Source organism: Cavia porcellus, unplaced genomic scaffold (genome assembly GCF_034190915.1).
Source record: "Cavia porcellus strain 051 isolate PalLab524CR breed Dunkin Hartley unplaced genomic scaffold, mCavPor4.1 scaffold_11, whole genome shotgun sequence".
In the NCBI taxonomy this organism is placed as follows: Eukaryota; Metazoa; Chordata; class Mammalia; order Rodentia; family Caviidae; genus Cavia; species Cavia porcellus.
The window spans coordinates 52,455,869-52,480,468 of NW_026947494.1; positions in this window are offsets into that span (position 1 = coordinate 52,455,869).

Genomic DNA, 24,600 nt, shown 5'->3' on the forward strand with positions numbered 1-24,600 from the left:
GATATATGATAAGGAAATGTCTTCATGGGCTTCTTTTTTCATCATAGTTGTTTGGTGTTCTGGAAGCCTCACTTATTTGAAAACTTGGTTCCATGTTTTAGGAATTTTCTTCTATAATTTCTGTAAGTGTATAAATAATTCTATTTGTGTTACTTCAACATTTTCTCCAACTTCAGTTAACTTTAGGACGGTCTTTTTAGTGTCATCTAGTAGCTCCTAGATGATCTTTTCTTGTTCTCTTAATTTTTTGTGAGTTCTCTGAATGCTTCATAATTTAACATTTTCTCCTCAATTTCGGACACTTGGTCTTCACATTGGTCATTTCTGCAATTTATGAATTCTATGCAGTTTTTGTTTCAGCTATTTCTGTCTGATATTTAGTTGAGGATTCTGTATCTTTGGTACATTTGTTATTCATGCTTTGAGCCGATGTGGTCATTTCTTCCAAATTTTACTTTTCTGCCCATATCTACTTTGGGCATTTTGAGTGAAATTTCTGTGAATTTTTGTTTCACTTCTTTGAACTCATCTGCTATGGTTCCTTCATCTCCTCTGTAATCTTTTTGTAGAGTTGTGCTGCTGATATTTGTTTTCTTTCCATTTGTGCTCCTTTGATCTGCCTTGGGCAAGGTGGGAGAACTTAAGGAGAGTCTTCTGCTGCCTTGCTTTCCCATGTTCCTGTGTGTATATATACCCATTTTTTATTGTTTATGACCCTTAGAAAATTCACATATTGGCATAGTGAGGAAACCAATTATCAGAATTATGTTAGCTATAATAGTAACTTTAGCAGCATCAGTGGCATCAAATGTCAAATGGAATTTGACGAACTCTGGAAGCCACTCATAAACATCCTCTACTCAGAATAAAGAGGACTATGACTTTAGTGAAAGCAATTATTTCACCATGTATTTGTTGATAGTACTTCAGACCACTAATTTCTGCTGGATATAGGCAGCAGTTCCAGAGCTTAAAGATGAAACTAGAGTTACTGCCTTCTTCAAAGCTATCTCCTCTGATGATTTTACCCTCCAAACCTGTCCTCTCACAACAGAATATAGATGCTCTGAACTTCCTGTTTTGATCCTAGAACTCCCAAGAGATCTCTATTTAGTTCTCCCCTTTTCCAAGCCTATCCCCCATAGTGCTCTCTCACCTGTTTTCTGTGTAGAGTAACAAGCCCTCAAGTGAACTCACCTGCCAGATGCATTGACCTTTTTCAATCTTTAGATTGTCACCTCTATTGCCTTGTACTGTAGAGACCCTTGAAGCAAGGGTGGCATTGGCTGGGAGTAGGGTGCATGAGCAGTCCTCGGTTCACTCCTGGCTTGGGTATTCAGGATCAGCACAGGTAGCATGGGCAAGGTAGTTGGTGTGTGTGGTCCGGTCTAAGGCCTTTTCTTCCTCTTAGTTTTTATATATGTTAAAAAGAAATTACAAAATCTCTGACTTGAGGTCAATAATACTTTCTTTTTTATTAGTATATGTTTGTAATACATAATGCTTATATATTTTGGGATATATATATATATATATATATATATATATATGACCATTTTTGGCCACCTTCCTCCCCCCACTGCCATCTCTCTCCTTCTCTATCTCCAAGAATTCTGTTTCCCTGTTTCCTACCCTCTCTCCTTTATTTTACTCTTTAGTTATATTTGAGGGTTTTTTTATATATAGGAGAAGCCATGTGACATTTATTGTGTATTTATTCATTTATTTATTTTATGGAAAAAATAAAACAAAATTTTGTAACAAAATAATACAAGAATAACAATAGTTAAATGTATTGTATATTGTTGTCTTCAGTGTAGCTACTCAGAGTACAAGACAGACAGACATAAAAAATTCATGAAACAATGTATCAAAAATGGAACTGACTTTGTGCTAATGAGATTTCACAAACTAAAAATAATTTGACAAAAACGGAAAATTATTTTTTCAAGTTTTTGTTGTAGAAATTAATTTTTATTACTCAGAATATTAGTTGGTTATATTTACATTATTTGACCTCAGTGTACATGATTTTCTATAGTTCTAGAAGAAAATGATCCAGAGTTCAATATAATTGGAAATAAAAATATATGCACACATATATAAAATACTATCATCCTATTGTGCAGATCATTTGAGAAATACTTTTAGCACTTTAAGATACAATAATACCCATACTGTTTAAATTTTAAGCCTCAACTCACCTCAAAAGTATTATCTATTTAATACAAGGATACAATGATACTCTCCAGTCTCTTGAAGAGTTATGTCTGACAGCTATTCAGTTGGAATCTGCTTTGGCCAACAAAAATTATGTTAAATGAAATAAAAATATAGGTAACCATTTTTGTAGCCCAAAGAGCAATAGTTTTTTCTCTTTCATTTGAAAGCATTTGGATATTAAAAAGTTTACAAAATTATACAATTTTAGTTTATGCAACATAAAAGTGGCTCAAAGGAAAAATCAATCATAGTGTTTAGTGTAAGTAGTATCTAGTAATTTAATTTTATTGAGTACTTACAATATTTCAGTAGCTATCATCAAACATATAAAAATGAAGAGGTAAAATTCCTGTCCTCTATAAGAGTACAGTCACAGGGGCTGGGGATTTAGCTCAGAGGCATAAGCACCTGCCTTGCAAGCAGGCAGTCATGAGTTCGATCCCCGGTACTGATAAAAAGGAAAAAGACAAAAAAAAAAAAAAAAAAAAAAAAAAAAAAAAGCACAGTCACATAGGCAGAAAGGATATGACATTTATTTATATGACAATGGCTTGTTTCTAGACATATAAAACACAAAAATGAGCAATAGGCATTGTTCAAGAAACATTAAGAAGGGGATCATCAGCTGCCCCTCCTCCTCGCCCCACAGACTTGGGGCAACTGTGGATTGTCAACTGCCCCTCCTCCTCACCCTGGAGCCAGGATGGCCATGGAGTCATTGGCTATCTCTCCTGTTCACCCCCCACCCCAACATAGGGCAGCTGCGGATCATCAGCTGCCCCTCCATCTCATCCTCTGGACCTAGGGCTGTCCTAGGTTCACTGGCTGCCCCTGCTTCTTGCCCCCCTGGTTCTGGGACAGCAGTGGGTCATCATCTGCCCCTCTTCTTCATGCCCCAGACCTGAGACAGCACTGATTATTGACTGCACCTCCTCTTCACCCCCTGGACCTAGGACTGCTGCAGGATCATCAGCTGACCTTCCTCCTTGCTTCCTGGACCTAGGACTGCTATGTGATCATTGGCTTCCCCTCATTCTCACAGCCCCTGGACCTAAAACACCACAAGATTGTCAGCTGCTCCTTCTCCTCGCCTCATGGACCTGGGACAGCTGTGGGTCTTCAGCTGCCCTCCTAACCCCATGGACCTGGGACAGGCATGAATCATCAGCTGCACCTCCTCACCCCTGGACCTGGGATGGCTGTGGATTGTCCTCTGCCAATCCTCCTCACCCCCAGACTAGCAACAGCTGTGGTCTATAGGTCAACCTTCCCCCCACCAAAATGACCATAGCATCCCACTGACAATCAGCAGCCCCTTTCAACACCTGCAGAACCTTTCTGTGCTGATGGGAGACTCAGCAACTCCTCATCCACTAAGGACCTCAGTGGGCTTGCAACAGTATGGAGAGTTTCCCCTTCAAACAGAGGACCTCAGTGGGTAAGCAGAAGCAGTAACAAAATGTCCCCCACCCAGGGGGACCTTTGGCTTGGACTTTATCTCCTAGCTTTCAGTGTAGACTCTTCAGCTTTCTGGCATAGACTCTTTAGTCTTTCATGGTAGAGCCTTCAGCCATCTGTCACAGAATCATCAGCCTGCAGGTGTGGACTTGCACAAGACACTAGAATGAACTCCAGACCTTGGATTAAATCCTTTGGCCTCCAGCCTGTAGACACCCTCTGCATGCTTCCTCATCAGACTCTGTGGCTGCCCATCTGATTACATATGGAGAAATCCAAGAAGAAGGACAGAAAATTCCTCAGAAGGAAGTCCTGCTTTAAACATGGGGAAATAGTCACTACTACCATTCAGAATACATTTTCATATTAAGTCTAGGAAGCCTAGATTCCATATCACTCATTATATAATCTTTGATTCCTGAGCTCTCCCCAAGGATGGCAAACAACCCTGAGATTTCTGGCACCAAAAAAATTACAAATTTTTATGAAGCATATATGGGCCAGATATGCAGTTTATAGGACCTAAATACCTACAATAATCTGTAAAATTTATTTACAGTATTATAATACACTGTAATACTGTCATTCTCTTAAATGGTTTTACATTGTTTTGATATATTTGATGCTACAGTATACGAAGTTATACTCAAAGATTTCAAGGAAAGAGACAATATGGTAACTACTTTTATGTCGGGATAATCTTGTGGTGAAACACTATTTTGCTTAAATGGTTATGTTTTGATCTGTGCTGATTTGCTGTTATGCCCTCTTTTATCTCAATCTCCATTTTATTATTTACTTTTTTATCCTTTTAATTAAGGGAAAAATAAATTAAAAAATAGCAGGATATATTATAGTGACCCACTTTGACTTTACATTATCTTGATTTAAAGCCCTGTATTGCTCTCACCATCTTGTTTTGACTGATGTTCTTCTATTCTGTTTTGCTTGATAGTATCAGGTTTGAAAGTTTAGGCAACAGCTGTGAAGATAGTGGGATTCATTATGACGCCCATTCTGGTTGACTATTATCTACTTTTGAAGACCTATAATGTCTCCAATGTTTTGGTTCTGTTGGTTTTGTTCTTTACTGTTTTGTTCAAATTTTATTATAACTAATGATATAGGCAATTCTATTAGAGATAGCGGGAGGCATTATTGTAATCATTGTTGATCACCTAGTATTATGCTTTTACATTATCTATTGCATCCACCCTTTTGATTTGACTAACTGTTCTGTTATGTCACTTTTGGTTCTACTCTCTTCCAAAAAGTAATAAGAACTGTGGGAGCAACAAAACTCAAAATGTTTAATTGTTATTGTACAAAAGAGAGGAAAAGAAAGTGCTCTAAATGATATAACTGCATGTATATTTAAGTGTATAAGATAGATAATGATATTACTGAGTTTTATTGGATCATTGAACAGAACTGTTTGCAGTCTCACTGTTGGAATGTCCACTTTATAAGCTTTAATTTTGTAACTTGAACAATATTTCTAAGATGACAAAATGTAATCCATTAACTAGTGATTTCCTACTGTTTATTTTTTTCTGTAAATCTGTATAACTTGTACCCTTTCTCTGCTTTTTTTTTCTTTTTCTCCTTAAATAAAATTAAAAAAAAAAAAGAAACATGATCCAACAATATGCTGTATAGAAGAAACACATCTGGTTCAAAAGGAAACTCACAGACTTAAAGTCAAAGGATGGAAAGCAATATTCCATACAACATGAACCCAGAGAAAGGCAGGGTTAGCTATTCTGATTTCAAATAATGTGAACTTAAAACCAAAAATGATAAAAACAGACAAAGAAGTCACTACATACTTGTCAGGGGAATAATTCAAGAGAAAGAGTTTAAAATCATAAACATACATCCACTAACTATAGGAACACCCAACTATATAAGACAAACACTAATGCAAAAGAAAAAACAAATAAGCAACAACAAAATTGTAATAGGAAACCTTAATACCCCATTGTCACAAAGAGATAGATCAACTAGCAAAAAGTCAGCAAAAAAATAACAGAACTGAATCAAACTTGTAAACAAAATGGATTTAGTAGATGTTTACAAAGCGTTCCACCCAATCATGCAGAATACACATTCTTCTCAGTTGTGCATGGGACAATCTCCAAAATAGACCATATATTAGCCCATAGAACATTTTTAAGTAAATGTAAAGGGGTTGGAATTTATCCCATGTATATTATCTGACCATAGTGCACTGAAATTGGAAATTAATGACAAAAGAAATTGCTAAACCTGCATAAATATATCGAAATTAAATAACAACCTCTTGAACAATCAATAGGTTTCAGGTGAAATTAAAGAAGTAATTAGGAAATACCTACAATTCAATGAAAATGCAGACACAACATACCAAAACCCATGAGACACAATGAAAATGGCTAACAGGCAAATATATAGCAATAAATTTTCACATCAACAAAGCATAATGAGCACAAACAACCTAATGCTGCATCTCAAGCTTCTAGAATAAGAAGAGCAAGTAAAACTAAAAGCTCATAAAGAGACGAAATTATAAAGATCAGAAGAGAGATGAATGACATTGAGTCTAAGAAAACTATACAATTAATGAATCCAACAGCTGTTTTTTTGAGAGAATACAAAAAAATGATAAACCTCTAGATAAAACTTATCAAGAGAAAAAATCAAATTCATGCAAAAAGGACTGAAAAGAGAGAAATTGCTACAGATCTGATGGAAACCAAGAAGTTTCATAAATACCTACCTTGAAAATCTTTAATCACATACTGTGAAAAACACAGAGGAAATGGAAGTTTTCTAGAAACATAATTACCAAAGCTGTTATATCAAGAAACATGACCATACAGAAATTTTGAATAAGCCAATATCAGCTACTGAAATTGAAAATGTGATTAAAACTTGCCAACAAAGAAAATCCCAGGTCCTGATGGATGCACAACTGAATTCTACAAGAAATTTAGAGAAGATTTAATGCCAATATTCCTCAAACTCTTCAATGAGATTAAAAGGGAAGCAATTCTCCCTAACTCATTCCTGGAAGCAAGTATTATCCTAATACCAAAACCAAGGCAAGACCCAACCAAAAAAGGAAAACTATAGACCAAGTTCACTACACTGATGCAAAGATTCTCAATAAAATATTGGCAAATAAAATATGCAACAAATCATTGAGAAGACTATACATCATGACTAAGTGGAATTTATGTCAGGAATGCAAGGATGATTTAACATGTGCATATCAGTAAATGCAATACATTACATCAACAGAACCAAAGACAAAAAATCACATGATCATCTCAATAAATGTAGAAAAAGCTTTTGATAAACTCCAACACTTGCTCATGATAAAAACTCTACAGAAACCTGGAATAGATGTTATCTACCCCAATCTGATAAAGGCCATCTAAGACAAATCAGCAGCCGACATTATACTAAATGTACAAAAACTGAAAGCCTTCACTCTAAAATCAGGAACAAGGCAAGCATGTCCACTATTACCATTCTTATTCAATATAGTTCTGGAAACCTTCATCAGAGAAATCAGATGAGAGAGAGAAATAAAAAGAATGAGAGGAAAGGAAGAAGTTAAATTATCACTATTTGCAGATGACATGATACTCTACGTAGAAGACCCCAAAAACTCCATCAAAAGACTACTAAAGTTAATAAGCAAATTCAGCAATATAGCTGGATACAAAGTCAGCACTTAGAAATCTATAGCATTCTTGGGGCTGGGGCTTTAGCTCAGCGGCATAAGCACCTGCCTTGCAAGCAGGCAGTCGTGAGTTTGATCCCCAGTACCGATAAAAGGAAAAAGACCAAAAAAAAAATGAAAAGAAAAGAAAGAAAGAAATCTATAGCATTCCTGTACACAAAAAACTCACTGAGAGAGAAAGAAATTATGGAAACAACGCCTTTCACAATAGCATCCCAAAAAATGAAATACTTAGGAATCAACATAACAAAGAATGTAAAAGAACTCTATGCTGAAAATTATACTACTCTTTAAAAGGATATTGAAGAGGATATTAGAAAATGGAAAGATATTCCTTGCTCTTGGGTAGGAAGAATCACCATTGTGAAAATAGCCATGCTATCAAAACTGTTATAGAAATTTAGTGCAATCCCAGTCAAAGCACTATTAGCATACCTTATAGATCTAGAGAAAATGTTACTAAAATTCATCTGGAAACAGAAGAAAACTAGAATAGAAAAGGCAATTCTGGCAAAAAAAAAAAAAAGCTAAGCTAAAAGCATCTCAATACCTGACTTGAAATTATGCTACAAAACTACAGTGATAAAATCAGCATAGTACTGGCAAAGGAATAGACCTGAAGGTCATGGAACAGATTAGAAATTATAATACAACTAAAAAGATATTTAGCCACCTTACATTTGACAAAGGGGCTAAACATGTCAACTACAAGAAAGATAGTCTCTTTAAAAAATGGTGCTGGAAAAATTGGTTTTCCATATGCCAAAGACTGAAACTAGACCTGTGTATATCACTGTGCACTAAACTAAAGTCAAAATGCATCAAAGATCTAAATATTAAAACAGAAACACTAAATCTACTGGAAGAAAAGGTAGGCAGAAATCTTGAAGATATAAGAGTAGGCAAAGAGTTCAAAAATGAAACACAAGCCCCACAGGAAGTGCTTCAAAGAATCAACAACTGGGATCTCATCTTATTAAAAAGTTTTGCACTTCAAAAGAAAACACCAATAAAATGATAAGAAAACCCACAGAATGGGAAAGAATTTTAGCCAGCTGTCCCTCAGACAAAGGACTTATATTCAGAGCATATGAAATGAAAAACCTCAAGCCTCCCAAGTTGAAAGACCCACTACAAAAATGGGCATTTGAGATGAATATGCATTTTTCAGATGGAGATATACTAGTGGCAAATAAATAAATGAAATGTTCACTCATCATTCAGGAAATACAAATTAAAACAGCACTGAGATTTCATCTCACAACACAAAGAATTGCTGACATCAAGAAATTAACCATTAACAAATGTTAGTGGAGCTATGTGGAAAAAGGTGTAGGGAGCGGCGCAATCGCCCCACTGCTGTCTCCCCACCTCTCCCTCATATGGGCACATAATGCACCTACATTAACCATAATCCTCTCCTACTCACGTCAGGTACATGGATGTGATGACGACCCATCAGAGATCACCCCATAGCCTCTTCCTGTCCCACCGGCCCGCCCCTGCCCTATAAAAGCCATGACCACTTTCTCAATAAAGGAGGCTTGATTGGACTTCCTCAACTTGTCTCCATCTCTCTATTTCCTGCCCTGCATCTGTTAATCCCTGTTCCTTCCCTAGGAAACTGCCCTGCGGATCCGGATTGACCTACAGACCGGGTCAAAAAGAAACACTTGTGCACTGTTGGTGGGCATGTAGACTGGGGTAATGACTGTAGAAATCAGTGTGGAGATTCCCAAGAAAACTAGGTTTGGAAGTCCCATTCGACCTAACTATTCCTCTCCTGGGCATTTTCCCAGAAAAATTGAAAATATCATGTCACAATGATATATGCGCATCCATGTTTATAGCAGCAAAATTTGTAGTAGCTAAATTCTGGAAACAAACAAAATTTTCATCAACCACAGAATGGATGAAAAAGATGTGATATTTTTATACAATGGAGTATTACTCAGCCATAAAAAGGATGATCTTGAGGATTTTATAGGTAAATGGAGGCAATCTGAGACTATACTCATAAGTGAAACAAATCAGACTCACATTTGTAAATATCATATTGTCTCACTAGTATAAAAAATAATAATAATAATAATAAACCAAAATCATAATAAGATCCAAAAGATACAATAGATATTGTAATAATGAAAGGGAAAGAAAATGCCCAAAGGAAAGAACAACTTGTAGTTATACACCTATAACTGTATATGTGTTTAAGTGTGCAAGATAGATAACCATACTACTAATTCTCTGTTAGCTCATCAAAAATAGTTTGTACTATCATTGTTTGTCTGTTCAATTTTTATGCTTTGATTTTGTAACTTGAACTACTTCTAATATAACAATATGCAATATATTAACTAGCATTGAATTATTACTATTATTTTTTTGAAGTTCTGTAGTATTTCTATCCTTTTTCTGTTTTGTTTTTAAAAATAAAAATACACAAATTTTTAAAATTAAAAAAATTATGAAAGGCTTCATAGAGGAAATGAAGTTTAAGCTGAGGTTTAACAATATGAAGAAATGTTCTTGTTGAACATGAGAATTGGAAATGGAAAAGACCTTGCAAGAACTCCATAATACTGTGAGTATTTGTACTTGTGTTCACAATCTTGTGGCTACTAACAGGTACTTTAATTGTGAACTAAGAAGAAAAAGAAGTGGAATTTATTCACAAAGGATACCATTATGCATGTGATGGCCAGGTGACTACAAAGTAAGCCATTTGAACCACAGTTTCACCATAGTTCACGTAGATAAAAGTTGTAGAAAGATAGTCATCATACAGCATTTGAGAAAGCAAGTCATTGAAGTAAAAAACACACTCAGATTGCAAACAATAATTCAGTTTTAGTGACAACTTCTTCCACATTGAATTACTCTTAATTGAGTTTATCCAGGATTATAGCTCTAACTACCATCTATAGCATATCTCCAAAAATTTATCTCTAAGATAGATGTCTCCTCTAATCTTCTTGATATTTGTTCAATATAGGTCTCAAACTGGACATATCCAAGTAAAACTCTTGCTCTCTTTATTATCATTGTCCTTCCCACAGACTTCTTCATCTCAGTAAATGGCAACTCTTGTTGTCCAAACATGCAATTATTCAGTGATTCTTTAGTCTTGTCTTTTGCAACTCATAATTCATCAGAAAATCTATTAGCAAAATATACCAATCATGTGACCATAGCTTACTAACTCTATTCCATCATGTTGGTCAGACTCACTATATATCCTTGCCTCTTAAGAGATCTCCTTGCTTGTTCCTTATCACCCTTACAATCTATTACTCATACAATACTCAGAACGATATGTTTAAATATGCTGTGTGTCTCCTCTCTATCCCAAACTCTTCAATAACTTTCAATTTGATTTAAATAGGTATATGTGAATACATCTATGTGTAGGTTTCCGTGTCTGTGTGTTCTCTAGAGGTCCCCTTAAAGCTCATGTGGTCATTGTTGAGGTTTTTTGGAGGTGACTGGTTCTAGGGTGTGTGATCCTGGGATTAAGTGTGTGATACTAGGATTAATGGTGTCCCACCCTGGGTATGAGTGGCACTGCCCAAAGCGCAGGTAGCCTTCATGAATATAAAGGCAGAATTGGCTGCTACTGCTACCTCTGCCGCCTCCCCACCTGCTGTCTTCTGCCTCCCACACCAGGGATTCTTTCTCCTCTGCAATGCCCTTCTTCCATACCTTTCTGTTTTGGAGCCAGCTGATTGGAGTGAAACCTTTACAAACTGTGAGCTTTCCTTCTTTAATTTGGGGTGTTGGATATTTTGTCTCAGCAACAAAAAAGTAACTAAGACATTGCGTTTCTGTGTCTGTGGGTCTGTCTGCATGTATAGATACATTTATGTTCATATCAACTTGGCTTCAAGTCCTGTATAATCTGCCTCTTCCTGCCCTTTCACATTTAGCGCTTTGACTTGTCCCATTCTCTCCTTCTGCATTTTGGATCTTGAATGTCTCACAAAGCCCTAGTCTTTGAAGACTTTGTCCTCAGCCTTGGTGCTGTTGGAGACTATGGAATCTTAGGAGGTGGGGCCTAATGAAAAAAAAGTCATTAGAGATGTGCCTTAAGATCCAAGCCCCTTTGTTTCCTTCTCTGCTTCCTGGCTACCATAAGGTGAGCAGCTTCCTCGTTTGTGTTCCTGTCATCACGTTCTGCCTCATCACAGGCCCCAAAACAAGAAGACCAAGTGATCATAGAATGAAACATCTGAAACTGTCATCTAGTATAAACCTTTACACCTCAGGTACTTGTTACAGTGATAGAAACTTAATATCCCATCAGTCATTCTGTTGCAGTGCAGGTCACATTGACCTCCTTGATGTTTCTCAAACATATTAAATAGCCTCTTGTCTCAGTTTGTTATCCTCTTTAGCACTTCCTCACATCATCTAGGTCTCAGTGACATCTTTCCTGGCCTTGTTTAAAATAGAAATGCCCCTCCCCTTCTCTATCTCCATTCCAAATCTTATTTTTCATAATGCCCATTTTACCATTTCTTACTTACATATTCCTTCTCCATTTCTTCATGTTTGAAAAGGGCACAGATCTTCATCTGTTGTTCCTACATTTTTGCCTATGATGCCTCATATTTCTGACCCATATAATCTGCTTCCTAAATACTATTCGGTTTTTTAACATCACTATGTGCTATACTCTAGCATTTAGAAGCCATGCAATTGTAGTGCACAGTACTTTGAGAATTCACAAACAAAATAGCTGTTGAAGATTAAGCCAGAAGGGGGCAGAAAAGTTTCACTAGCCATCATTTCAGAGGGGCAAGGAATGGAATAGCAAGCCAACAGAGCCTGGCTAGAGAATCTGAGCAGAAGGGCCTGAGGTCAGAGCTGGTTTGGATTATCTTTGCCAAGAAGCAGGAAGGAAGGCACCAGTGACCACAGCAGAGAAAAAAAAAAAGCTTGTTGAGAATAATGAGACATCTTTGGGTTCCACAAAATGAACAGGTGAGCTGTTCATTAGAATTACTAATAATTATACACCAGGGAACTTGGGAAATTATCCCTCCTAACCTGTTGGTAGTGTCCATTGGGAGATACCTTTGTTATACAATGTCTATTTACCACTGTAATCATAGTATAAAAGTCAAAATATATCTCCCTGTGAAACAAGTGAGTGATTATGCATCTCATAATAAGTGCCTTCTGCTTGAAGGCCATGATTATTTTAATCATTGAAATATACTGTACATCTTGCAAGTAGTTAAATAAAAATAAAGATGTCAACTGCTTAGGTTCAGGGTTGCCATAGGAGAAAACCTAATGTTGTTGCCTTTTAGTGATCAAAACTAGATAAATATTTTCCTTTGCTCACTCAAAATTTGCAATTTACTCCCTAAGAAGTAATTATTCTTTAAATTAAAATGTCATATTGTTATAAATTTTGAAATATAATAATTATACCATAGTCCTTTCAACCTTCTATTTTTCCAATAAAATTTCAATATTTTATTCATTCCAGTCAACCCTATCTTCCTCATATTTTAATCCTGTAGATTCATTGTGACTAAAAATAAGAAAAAATAATGTATCTATTAGATAATGAAATAGAAAAACATTCCAATAGGAAAAGTGAAGAGATGGGAACACTGAGGTAGAAATTACTGTGAAACCAATAGCACACCTCACAGATCTAGAGAAATCACTCCCAAAGTTCATCTGAAACCAGAAAAGACCCAGAATAGCAAAGGCAATTAGGGCAAGAAAGACAAGGCAGAAGGCATCATAATCCCTGACTTGAAGTTATACTACAAAGCGACTGCAATAAAATCAGCATGGTACTGGAATAAAAACAGAACTGAAGATCAATGGAATAGATTAGAAGATACAACTACAAACACACTCAGCCACCTTATCTTTGAAAAAGGGGCCAAACACATGCACTGGAAGAATGATAGTCTCTTCAATAAATGTTGCTGGAAAAATTAGCTCTCCATATGCCAAAAACTAAAACTAGACCCATGCCTATCACCATGTACTAAACTAAAGTCTAAATGGATCAAAGATCTAAATATTAAAACAGAAATGCTAAATCTGTTGGAAGACAAAGTAGGTAGAAATCTTGAAGACATGAACAAGAATCAAACCGCATATGAAATACTTCACAGAATCACTAACTGGAATTGCATCCTATTAAAGAGTTTCACATATCAAAAGAAGTCTCCTGCATAGTGAAAAGAAAATCCACAATTGGGGGGGGGGAGTCTTAGTAAATATTCCCTCAGACAAAGGACTTCTGTCCAGAACATAGAAAGAATTTAAAAAATCAGACCCCCAAAATTCAAAGACCCATTCTAAAAGTAGGAATCTGAGATGAGAAATACAAATGGCAAATAAACACATGAAAAAATGTTCATCATCATTACTCATTAGAGAAATGCAAAGCAAAAACAACACTGAGATTCCTTCTCACTCCAGAAAGAATAGCCAGCATCAAGAAAACTACCAACAACAAATGCTGGAGAGGCTGTTGGTGGAAGTGTGGAATGGTGCAAGCACTGTGGAGGTGAGTCTGGAGACTCCTCAAACAGCTGGGAATGGAAGTCCCATTTGACTCAGCTATTCCATTTCTGAGCATATTCCCAGAAGAACTAAAAACATCATACCACAGTGATGTATGTGCACCCATCCCATGCTTCTAGTAGCACAATTTGTAATAGCCAGATCTTGGAAACAACCTAAGTTTCCATCAACCGAAGAATGGATAAAAAAAGATGTGGCATTTTTATACAATGGAGTACTGCTCTACTATAAAGAATGATCATATTGAGATATTTGTAAGTAAATAGATGCAACTCAAGACCATACTCATAAGGAAAATAAATCAAACTCATATGTGTCAATACCATATAGTCTCCCTAATATAAGAAATGGTAAGAGTACGTAAGTTACAAGAAACTCAATAAACACAGTAAAAGGACAAGGATGAAGAATCTGCTTAAATGGGAAAAAATATTATCTCAGGGAAAATGAGGAAAAAGAAAAATGAATGGAAAAATATCTAAAATTTTATAAATACCCTTAGGATAGCTAAGATGATTGTGCTACAAATTCTATAAGTTCTTGGAACAAAATAGTTAACATTCATAGGATTGAGAAAATTATGCGTATTATTACATGTCTCATAAGATTGAGACAATTATTATATGTTGATCTGAGGAAGATCTATTTACCTTGTAGATCATTATGTAAAATAACAACCCTAGTTATGCTCATACCACTTTGTTTTGAAGGCCTCTATTGTCAGTGTTCTGGGCTCTTTGCTATTGTTGCTTGTATGTCTTTTTCATTTCATGTTTTTCTAGGAATTTGTTTTGTTTCATCTTATTTTGCTTTGTTTTTCCCTCTAATACAGAAATAGTAGGTATACATGTAGAGACTCATGCATGCATAGAACTTCTAAACAGTTTATGAGAACTGATTATATAATGCATGGTGAAATGAACAGCTACTTAGAAAAAGAGACTCTAAGATTCCCAGTGCTGATTCCGTAGTATCATGATGTGAAATCCAGCAATACTATTATGCTTTGTTCAGAATGATTTTAGTCTGTTTTGTTTTATTTAATTTCAACATACATGAAGGTATGGACAGCTATTTTGAAGAGAATGAGAAACATTATGGCAGCCATTGTTGACTTCCCTATTGTCTGGTCTTGAAGACCTAAAATGCCTCCATCATCCTATTCTGATCAGTTTAATATTATTTTGTTTTGTATGAATTCATTCTTTGTGAAGATATGGAGAACTATTTGGAAGAAAACAAGACACAATGTGATAGACAATGATATCTTCAGTTGTCTTGCTTTGAAATCTGTGTCTCTTACATTGTTTTCTTATTATCTGTTTTGTTGTGTTTAATTTTACCATGTTTAAAATAAAATTTTAAAAAAGAAATTATGGTGGAAAATAGAACAAGAAAACCTTGGGCCAGTCATAACCAATTTTCACACTGAGGATAAAGATAGAAATTACCGTTGGGAAGAGTCTGTGTATGAGAAGGAGCTGTGCAGGGAGAAACACAATGTTTGCTAATAAGAGCATTGCTTTAGGGAATGAAATTAGAAGAAAGCATACCTCTTCACACCTATAATAAAGAAAATCCCAGAGAAGTCAGTGTCAGAACCTGCAATGAAATAGAGAGGAATAGGGAGAGGGACATAGAACCTGAGTTTATCATATTATCTGAAGCAAAATGTATTTCTTGAGGTATCATCCACCTCCATTTTTCTTGCATAACAAGATTACTTTCATGCCTTCAATGCAGGCCATTGAAGATCATTCAGGGCCCAAGGAGAGGCAAGGTGAACACTTGAGATGGCTGGTAGTCAGAACCACCAGCCCCAAGTCCAAATATTAGGTTCTATACTCACAGATATGAAGGTGTCTGGCTGAGGACTTAAAATAGATTACCTATTGCAGAGAGAAGTCAGCCATAATGCTGGCATCAAGTGCTTCCATATATTAAACAAGTTCAGTCAGGTGACTGTCAAACTTGCTCAGCCTGTGGCTAACAAGGTAATCTTGACTGTGATTCTTTAACACTTTTTCAAAGGCAGGAAAATCTTTCTCCTTGACTTGCTTTCCCCTTGACTTGGGCAAGAACTTCATCTTTCTCCCAAGGTGGACAGAATGGATGATGAACAATCATTTCATTCATAACTGTCACACTTTCTGCATACATATAAATCAGGGCTCTCTCTCCATATCTTTCACCCACAAGGCATTATGTGTTGGCCTACATTACAGAGACAATATGGTATTTACACATGTGAGTCTGATTTATTTCACTTATGAGTATTGTTTCAAGTTGCATCCATATACCTATGAAAGCCTCAATGTGGTTCTTCTTTATAGCTGAGTAGTATTCCATTGTATAAAAATACCACATCTTTTTTATCCATTCCTCAATTGATGGATATTTGGGTTGTTTCCAAGATCTGGCTATTACAAATTGTGCTGCTATAAACATGGGTGCACATATATCACTGTGGTATGATGTTTTCAGTTCTTCTGGGAATATGCCCAGAAGTGGAATAGCTGAATCAGGTGGGACCTCCAATCCCAGCTTTGTGAGGAACCTCTACACACACTTTCACAGCGCTTTCACCATTTTACAGTCCCTCCAACAGTGCCGAATTATTCCTTTGGTCCCCCCAGGCCACTCCAGCATTTGTTATTCATGGTTTTCTTGATGATAGTCATTCTTTCTGGAGTGAGATGGAATCTCAGGATTGTTTTAATTTGCATTTCTCTAATGACAAATAATGTTAAACATTTTTCATGTATTTATTTGCCATTTGTATTTCTTCATCTGAGAAGTGCATATTCATCTCAGATGCCCATTTTTGGATTGGTCTATTGAATTTTGGGAGTCTGATGTTTTATAATTTTTATATGTTCTAGATACAAGTCCTTAGTCTGAAGGAGAGCTAAAATTTTTCCCAATTCATGAGTTTTCTTTTCACTCTGTTGGAGATTTCTTTTGACATGCAAAAACTTCTTAATAAGATGAAATTCCAGTTGCTGATTCTGGGAAGTATATTGCATGCAATTTGATTTCTGTTCATGAATTCTTTTCCAATCCCTACGTCTACAAGATTTCTACCTACTTTGTGTTCCATCAGATTGTGTTTCTGTTTTAATATTTAGACCTTTGATCCATTTTGACTTTACTTTAGTGCACAGTGATAGGCATGGGTGTAGTTTTAGTTTTTTGTCATATAGAAAGCCCATTTTTCTACCACCATTTATTAAACAGGCTATCTTTCTTCCAGTTAATATGTTTGGCCCCTTTGTCAAAGATAAGGTGGCTGAGTGTGTTTTTAATTGCAGTTGTATCTTCTAATCTATCCCATTGATCTTCAGGTCTGTTTTTCTTCCAGTACCATGCTGATTTTGTCACTGTAGCTTTGTAGTATAACAGGGATTATGATGCCTCCTGCCTTGCCTTTCTTGCCCAGAATTGCCTTTGCTATTCTAGGTCCCTTCTGGTCCCAGATGAATTTTAGAAATGACTTCTCTAGATCTGTGTGGTATGTTAAAGGTATTTTGATTGGGATTGCATTAAATCTGGATAACAATTTTGGAGGAATGGCCATTTTCACAATGTTTGTTCTGCCTATCCATGAACAAGAAATGTCTTTCCATTTTCTGAGATCCTCTGATTTCTTTTTTCAGAGTATTGTAATTTTTGCTGAATAGATCTTTTACTTTCTTTGTTAATTGACTCCTAAGTATTTCACTTTTTTGGATGCTATTGTGAAGGGTGTGGCTTCTCTTATTTCTCTCTCAGTGAGTTTGTTTATATATAGGAATGCTATTGATTACTGAGTGTTGACTTTGTAACCAGCTATATTGCTGGATTTTGTTATTCCATCTAGAAGTCTTTCAATGGAGTTTTGGGGGTCGTCTGTGTAGAATATCACGTCATCTGCAAATAATGATAATTTAACATCTACCTTTTCTATCTTTATTCCTTTTATTTCTCTTGCTTGTCTAATTGCTCTGGCTAATATTTCTGGTATTATATTGAATAGGAGTGGTGATAATGGACATCCTTGTCTTGTTCCTGGTTTTAGAGTAAAAGCTTTCAGTTTTTGACCATTTAATGTGATGTTGGCTGTTGGTTTGTCATAGATGGCTTTTATCAGATTGAGGTAGAGACCATCTATTCTGATTTTCCTTAGGTTTTTTTTTTCACGAATGAGTATTAAACTTTATCAAAAGCTTTTCTTCATCTATTGAGATGATCATGTGACTTTTATCTGTGGGTCTATTGATATGATATATTACATTTATTGATTGCATATCTTGAACCATCCTTAAATTGCTTAGATGAATTCCACTTGGTCATGGTATATAATCTTGATGACTTGCTGCATTCTTTTTACCAGAATTTTATTGAAGATTTCTGCATCTATGTTCATTAGGGAGATTGGCCTGTAGTTCTCTCTTTTGGTTGGGTTTTTCTCTGGTTTTGGTATTAGGGTAATATTTGCATCCAGGAATGATTTAGGGACAATTACTTCCCTTTCAATTTCATTGAAGAGTTTGAGGTATGCTGGCATTAGGTCTTCCTTGAATTTCTTGTAGAATTCAGCAATGAAACCATCAGGACCTGAGCTTTTCTTTGTTGGTAAAGTTCAAACTACATTTTCAGTTTCATTAACTGAAATTAGGTTATTCAGAAGTTTTACATTTTTTTTTTGATTCAGCTTTGGCAATTCACATATGTCTCAGAATTTGTCCATTTCTTCTGTGTTAGCAAACCTATGAGAGTTAAGGTTTTCAAAGCAGGTATTGATGATCTCCCATATTTCCACAGGGTCTCTAATGATTTTGCTCTTTTCATTCCTTATTGCATGAATTTGAATTTTGCCTTTCCTTTTTTTAAATAAAATTGACTAGTGGCTTGTCAATTTTATTTACTCTTGCAATGAAACAACTCTTTGATTTGTTAATTCATTTTTATTGTTTCTTTACTCTCTGTTACAATGATTTCCACTCTGATCTTTATGATTTCCTCCCTTCTTTTGACTTTGGGCTTGATTTGCTCTTTTTTTCCTAGACATTTGAGATGTAGCATCAGGTTGTTTATTTGTGTTCATTCTGTTTTCCTGATATGGAAATTCATTGCAATAAATTTCCCTCTGAAGACTGCTTTCATTACATCCTGCAGGTTCCAGTAAGTTGTATTTGTATTTTCATTTACTTGTTTAATTTATTCTGTGATCCATTGATTGTTCAGGAATGTATTATTCAATTTCCATGTGTTTATGAAGTTTTTGAAGTTTCTTTTGTCATTGATTTACAGTTTTATAGCACTGTGATCAGATAATATGCATGGGATAATTTCAATTCTTTTGCGTCTACTTAAGCATGTTCTAGGGCTAGTATATAATCTGTTTTATAAAATGTCCCATGTGAAGCTGAGAAGAATGTATATTCTACTGTTGTTGGTGGAACACTCTACACACCTATTAAGTTCATTTGCTCACAAGGTTGATTCAGTTCTCTTATTTCTTTGCTGATTTTCTGTCTAGTTGATCATCTCTTGATGTCAATACAGTGTTAAGGTCTCCCATTATAATTATATTATTGCTTTTTGATTTTTTAATTTCTATTAATATTCATTTTATATAGCTGGGTGCTCCCATATTTAATGCACATATATTTAAGATTTTTATCTCTTCCTGTTGAAGTTTTCCCCTAACTAGTATGTAGTGACCTTCTTTATCTCTTTTGATCATTCTTCAGTTGATGTTTATATGTTTACATTGTCTACAAACATAATAGCTATCCCTGCTTTTGGGGGGGCGTTCCTGTTGTATGAAGTATTGTTTTCCATTCTTTGACTTTCAGTCTATGAATTTCCTTTTGGATTAGATGGGTTTCTTGTATACTTCATGTGGCTGAATGGAATTTCTTTATCCACTCTGCCAGCCTGTTTCTTTTCATTGGTGAATTGAGGCCATTTACATTAATAGTTTTAAGTGATATACATTGGCTTATTTTTTTCATGTTATCTTTGTGCTGTTGGTTTTTTTCCTTTCCCCTCTGTTTAATTATTTGCACTGCTTGGTGATTTCTTTCTGTTGGTGTTCTTGAAGTCATAGTTGCTTTTCTGTCTGTCTAGAATACCTTACAATATTCTTTGCAGGGTTGATTAGATGGTCATGAAGTTCTTCAGCTGTTATTTATCATGGAAATATCATTTCTACATCAATTTTGAAGGATTATTTTTCAGGGCACATCAATCTAGGTTGGAAGTCATTTTTCTTTGGGATTTAAAATACTTCACTGCATGCTGTTCTTGACTTTATTGTTTGTGTTCAGAAGTCTGCTGTGATGCTGATGGGCTTTCCTTAATAGGTGATTTGTTTCTCTTCTCTAACAGCTTTTAATATTGTGGCCTTATGTTGAATTTCTGGGATGTTGATTATTATTTGGCTGGGTATAGTTTTATTTTGGTTGTGGCTAATTTGAGTTCAATATGCTTCACTTATCTGTATGTCAGTTTCCTGATCCATGTTTGGAAAATTTTCAGCTATGACTTCTGTAAATAGTCTTTTGATATCATTTGCATTGTCACTTTCATTTTCACTACACCTAAAAACTTATATTGTTTGTCTTTGCATCATCTTGCAACTGTTGAATTTTTATTTCCTGATTCTTTGTTATTTTTAAGTATCTTTTCTTTCCTCTTCACTAGCTGCAATCTTATCTTCTACATCTGAAAGCCTGTCTTCACTTTTGTTGAGGTAGTTTTGCCAGCTTTTGATGAAATTTTTGATTTCCTGGATATCTTTTTGAATCTGTTTCATGCATTCTAGTTCTTTCTTATATTGTTCATTTAAGGTTTCAGTCTTTTGCCATGTTCCTCTATTTTTTAAACTATGTCTTCTTTAGTTGTATTCAGCATTTCTTTCATTAAATTTATCATTTTTTCTTTTACCTGGGAGAGTATTTCTGATCTGAGTTCCTTTATAGCTTGATGGAATTTTCCTTTATTTTGATTGTTTTCATTTCAGAAGTTTCAAGCATATGGCTTAAACTTTCTTCTGTAACTAGGTCTCCTAGGCTTGTTTGGGATGGGCTGGAAGTTTGCAATTGCATTTTGCTCTTTTGTTTTGTCATTTTCCTATATTCCCCTGGGGCAGGTGAATGCAAAGTTTCAGTAGTTTCTTGGATTGAGGATGGCTCTCTGTACTGCAAGAAGTTTTCCCAGCTGAGTGGGGGATGTTAGGTAGTCCTTACTGGATCCCTAGTGGCTTTCAAAGCCTCCCTGAATGGGGAGGGTGTGCCAGGTGGACCTTCAGCACTTCTCACATGGCTCATCAAAGCTCCCTGGCTGCTCAAGGACACTGGGTAGGATTCTACCAGGTTCTGAGTGAAATACTATGGCTGAATGGTATTTTAAGTACACTGGGAAAGCCTGCAGCTCATGCCACATGGTGCACCAAAGTTCCCCAGCTTCTTGGAGTCACTAGGAGGGACTCAGTTAGGTTCTGTGTAAGGTCTTTGGGCTGCACAGCTAGGTAGAGTTCACTGTGGAGGCCTTCAGTTCCTGCTGCTCAACATGTGCTGGGCTCTGTCCCCTGACAGAGCCCAACCAGGACTTGAGTGACAACCCAAAGTTCCAGAGTGTTTGGTGAACCTTGGCAGAGTCCTACCAGGTTCCAAACAAAGTTCCATGGCTGCACAGCTAGGTAGAATTTGCTGTGGAGGCCTTCAGGTCCCACCCACAGCTTGCTGAAATACAAATTCCCATCATTTTTAAAGTTTGCTAAATCTTCTCACTTAAAAATTTCTTTTCAAACTGGGACACTGAAGTGAATCCTTATTAGTTCATTTCACAGTAGTACAAAGTTTTAAACTTTCATGACTTTTCTCTGTCTGTAATATGGAAGAGGATAAATTTTTAAGAATGGCAGATCTTGAGATGATTTGGTCATAGCTAAATTGAGATTTGTTTGATCTCTAGCAGTAGCCAAGAGCCACCAAATGGGCTGCGTTCTGCCCTATGAAATAAAATATGGAAGGATAGCTTCCCTACCATGATAGTAGTCTCCTGGAATTTTGTGTTGTAGGCTGATCAGTCTTAGCTCCACAATGCAAAAGTACAGTAATATCTAAACTCACAAATGTTTTGTTCACAAACAATTCAATTTTTTTTAAAAAAGAAGCATTCAGCAGAGTTTTGCTTCTATTCACAAACTCCACATAGGTTACAAACACAACCACAATCACCATCCATATGCAAACACAAAACTGATAGTCTTTCACAAAATAATACAACAAATTGTTGTGAACCAAGGTACTACTGTTTTCTTCAATTCTTTTTTAATAGTTTTTTACATTATTTATACATGTTTGCAATTTATACAGTTTACAATCATCTTGAGGTGGGGGTAATTACATGTACATATTATTTTCCTTCTTTCTTTTATAACTCCTTTGCTATGTCTTCTCCCTATCTCTTCTTTTCCAATTCTCCTATCCTCTTTTTTCATACTTGTTATTATTTTACCTCAGATTAGGGGCATAATGTTTACATTAATTGGGGTTATCATGTTCCTTTGTATGGCATATGTTTTATTCTTATTTCCCTTTCTCCTCCTTAATCATCACCCATGTTCCCTTGCACCACTTACCTATTGCAAGAGACCCATCCCATTGTCTCTTTCTGTCCATCATTTATCATTTTCTTTGTATTTTTCCTCACTCAAATAAGAGATACTTTACAGTATCTAAGCTAATGTGTTTAGTTTATTTCACTTACACTGTATTTTCCAGATATATTAATTTTCCTGTGAATGTCTCAAATTTGTCCTTCTTTAGAGCCAATAAGAATTTCACTATATATAGATACCATATTTTCTTTTTCTTTTATTTATTTAAAGAGAAAGGAACAAAAAACTACATGGAGAAAATAAGGGTAAAAATAATACAGAATTACAGAAAAATAAACAGTAAGAAATCAACAGTTGATAAGTGACATTTTGTCATCTTAGAAATAGTTGTTCAGGTTAAAAAATTAAAGTATGTAAAGTGACATTAAACTAGTGACACTGCCAAAGGTTCTGCTCAATGATCCAATAAAAAGTAATATGGTTATCAGTCCTACACACTTGTTTTTTTTTAACCTCAAAGAGGGTAAGATTAAACATATCAAAACAGAACAAAACAGTTCAAAAAGAAACAATTTAAAGAAATACAGATTTCAAAGCAAGCCCACTGGAGATCTTCACTGTCTATCTTATTGTCTCTAGTTTCTTCCAAATAGTTGTCCCCATATTTGCACACATTGAATACATACTGCATATTATAGAACCAGTCAAATCATAACAGGATGATGAAGGCTTTTTAGGTCTTCAAGATCTGACATTGGGGAAGACAATAATGATTACCATAGTGTCTCTCATTCTCTTGATAGTAGCTGTCCTTATCTTTATGTATGCTGAAATTGAACTTAAGAGACTAGACTAGTATCACTCTGAACAGTGAATTATAGTATTGGTAGATTTTCATGCTACAGAATTAGCATTGGGTTTCTTAGTGTCTCTTCTTTTTCAGAGTAACTCTTTATTATATCTTGCATTATATAATCTATTCCCCTAAATAGTTTTAAAAATTCTTGCCCTATGTGAATTTCTACATGCATATCTATCCTCTCTGTGTTATAGGGAAAAACAAACCATAACAAGACAGCAAAACAAATTCCTAGAAAAACATGCAATGAAAAAGACACAAAAGACCACAATATTATGTGACTTATTGTAGTTAATATGCTTTCTCTTGTTATTTTCAATAGACTTGCCCACATCATCAGGCTTAATATAGTTAAGCATAGTATTGCATAGCCATTTTTATAGAAACATAACTTTGAAAATATTGTAGGACTTGAGAGCAGTTGGTAATCAAAATTGGTATGGATATCTTTTACATCTTGTCATCTTCAAAGTAGTTACCTCTACTTTTAGACTTGATACTATCAAACATACCAAATTTGAATAAAATCAGCCATGGCAAAACCACAGTCTGACAAACCAGATTCAAATAAGATCAGTCATAGTAAGACAATGTTGATCCAGCCCACAGATCAATCCATGGGGTGTACCTGGAGGGGGAACGGGGATGAAATAGAGACAGGGGGGAGACAAAGAGAGATTGAGAAAGGATGAGGAGTCCAATCAAGTCTCGTTTATTCAGGAAGTAATCACATCTTTTATAGGCCAAGGGCGGGTTGGTGGGATAGGAAGAGGCTACGGGGATGAATACAACAGGGTCATCATCACATCTGGGTATGTGATGTAAACAGGAGAGGATTATGGTTAATATAGGCAGACATATCATATGCCCATAGGAGAGAGGCAGGGAGGCAGCAATGGGGTGGTCATGCCACTCCCTACATCTCCTCCCTTTTTATATTATTTAATCAGGAGTATGGCAGGCTCTGTAAGGACAGTGCCTGTCTTAGGCCAAGGAACCTCATTACATGAGCCCAACCAGGCCTTACCCGTCATGGGCTTGCAGGACAGCAGTTGGTCCTGTGCCTGTCTTAGGTGGCCAGTGGTATAATCATGCATGTCCTAGTTGCCCATCTCTGGCTGCCTGCCTATTGCCTCAGGGCAGTTAGACCACATCGTCATA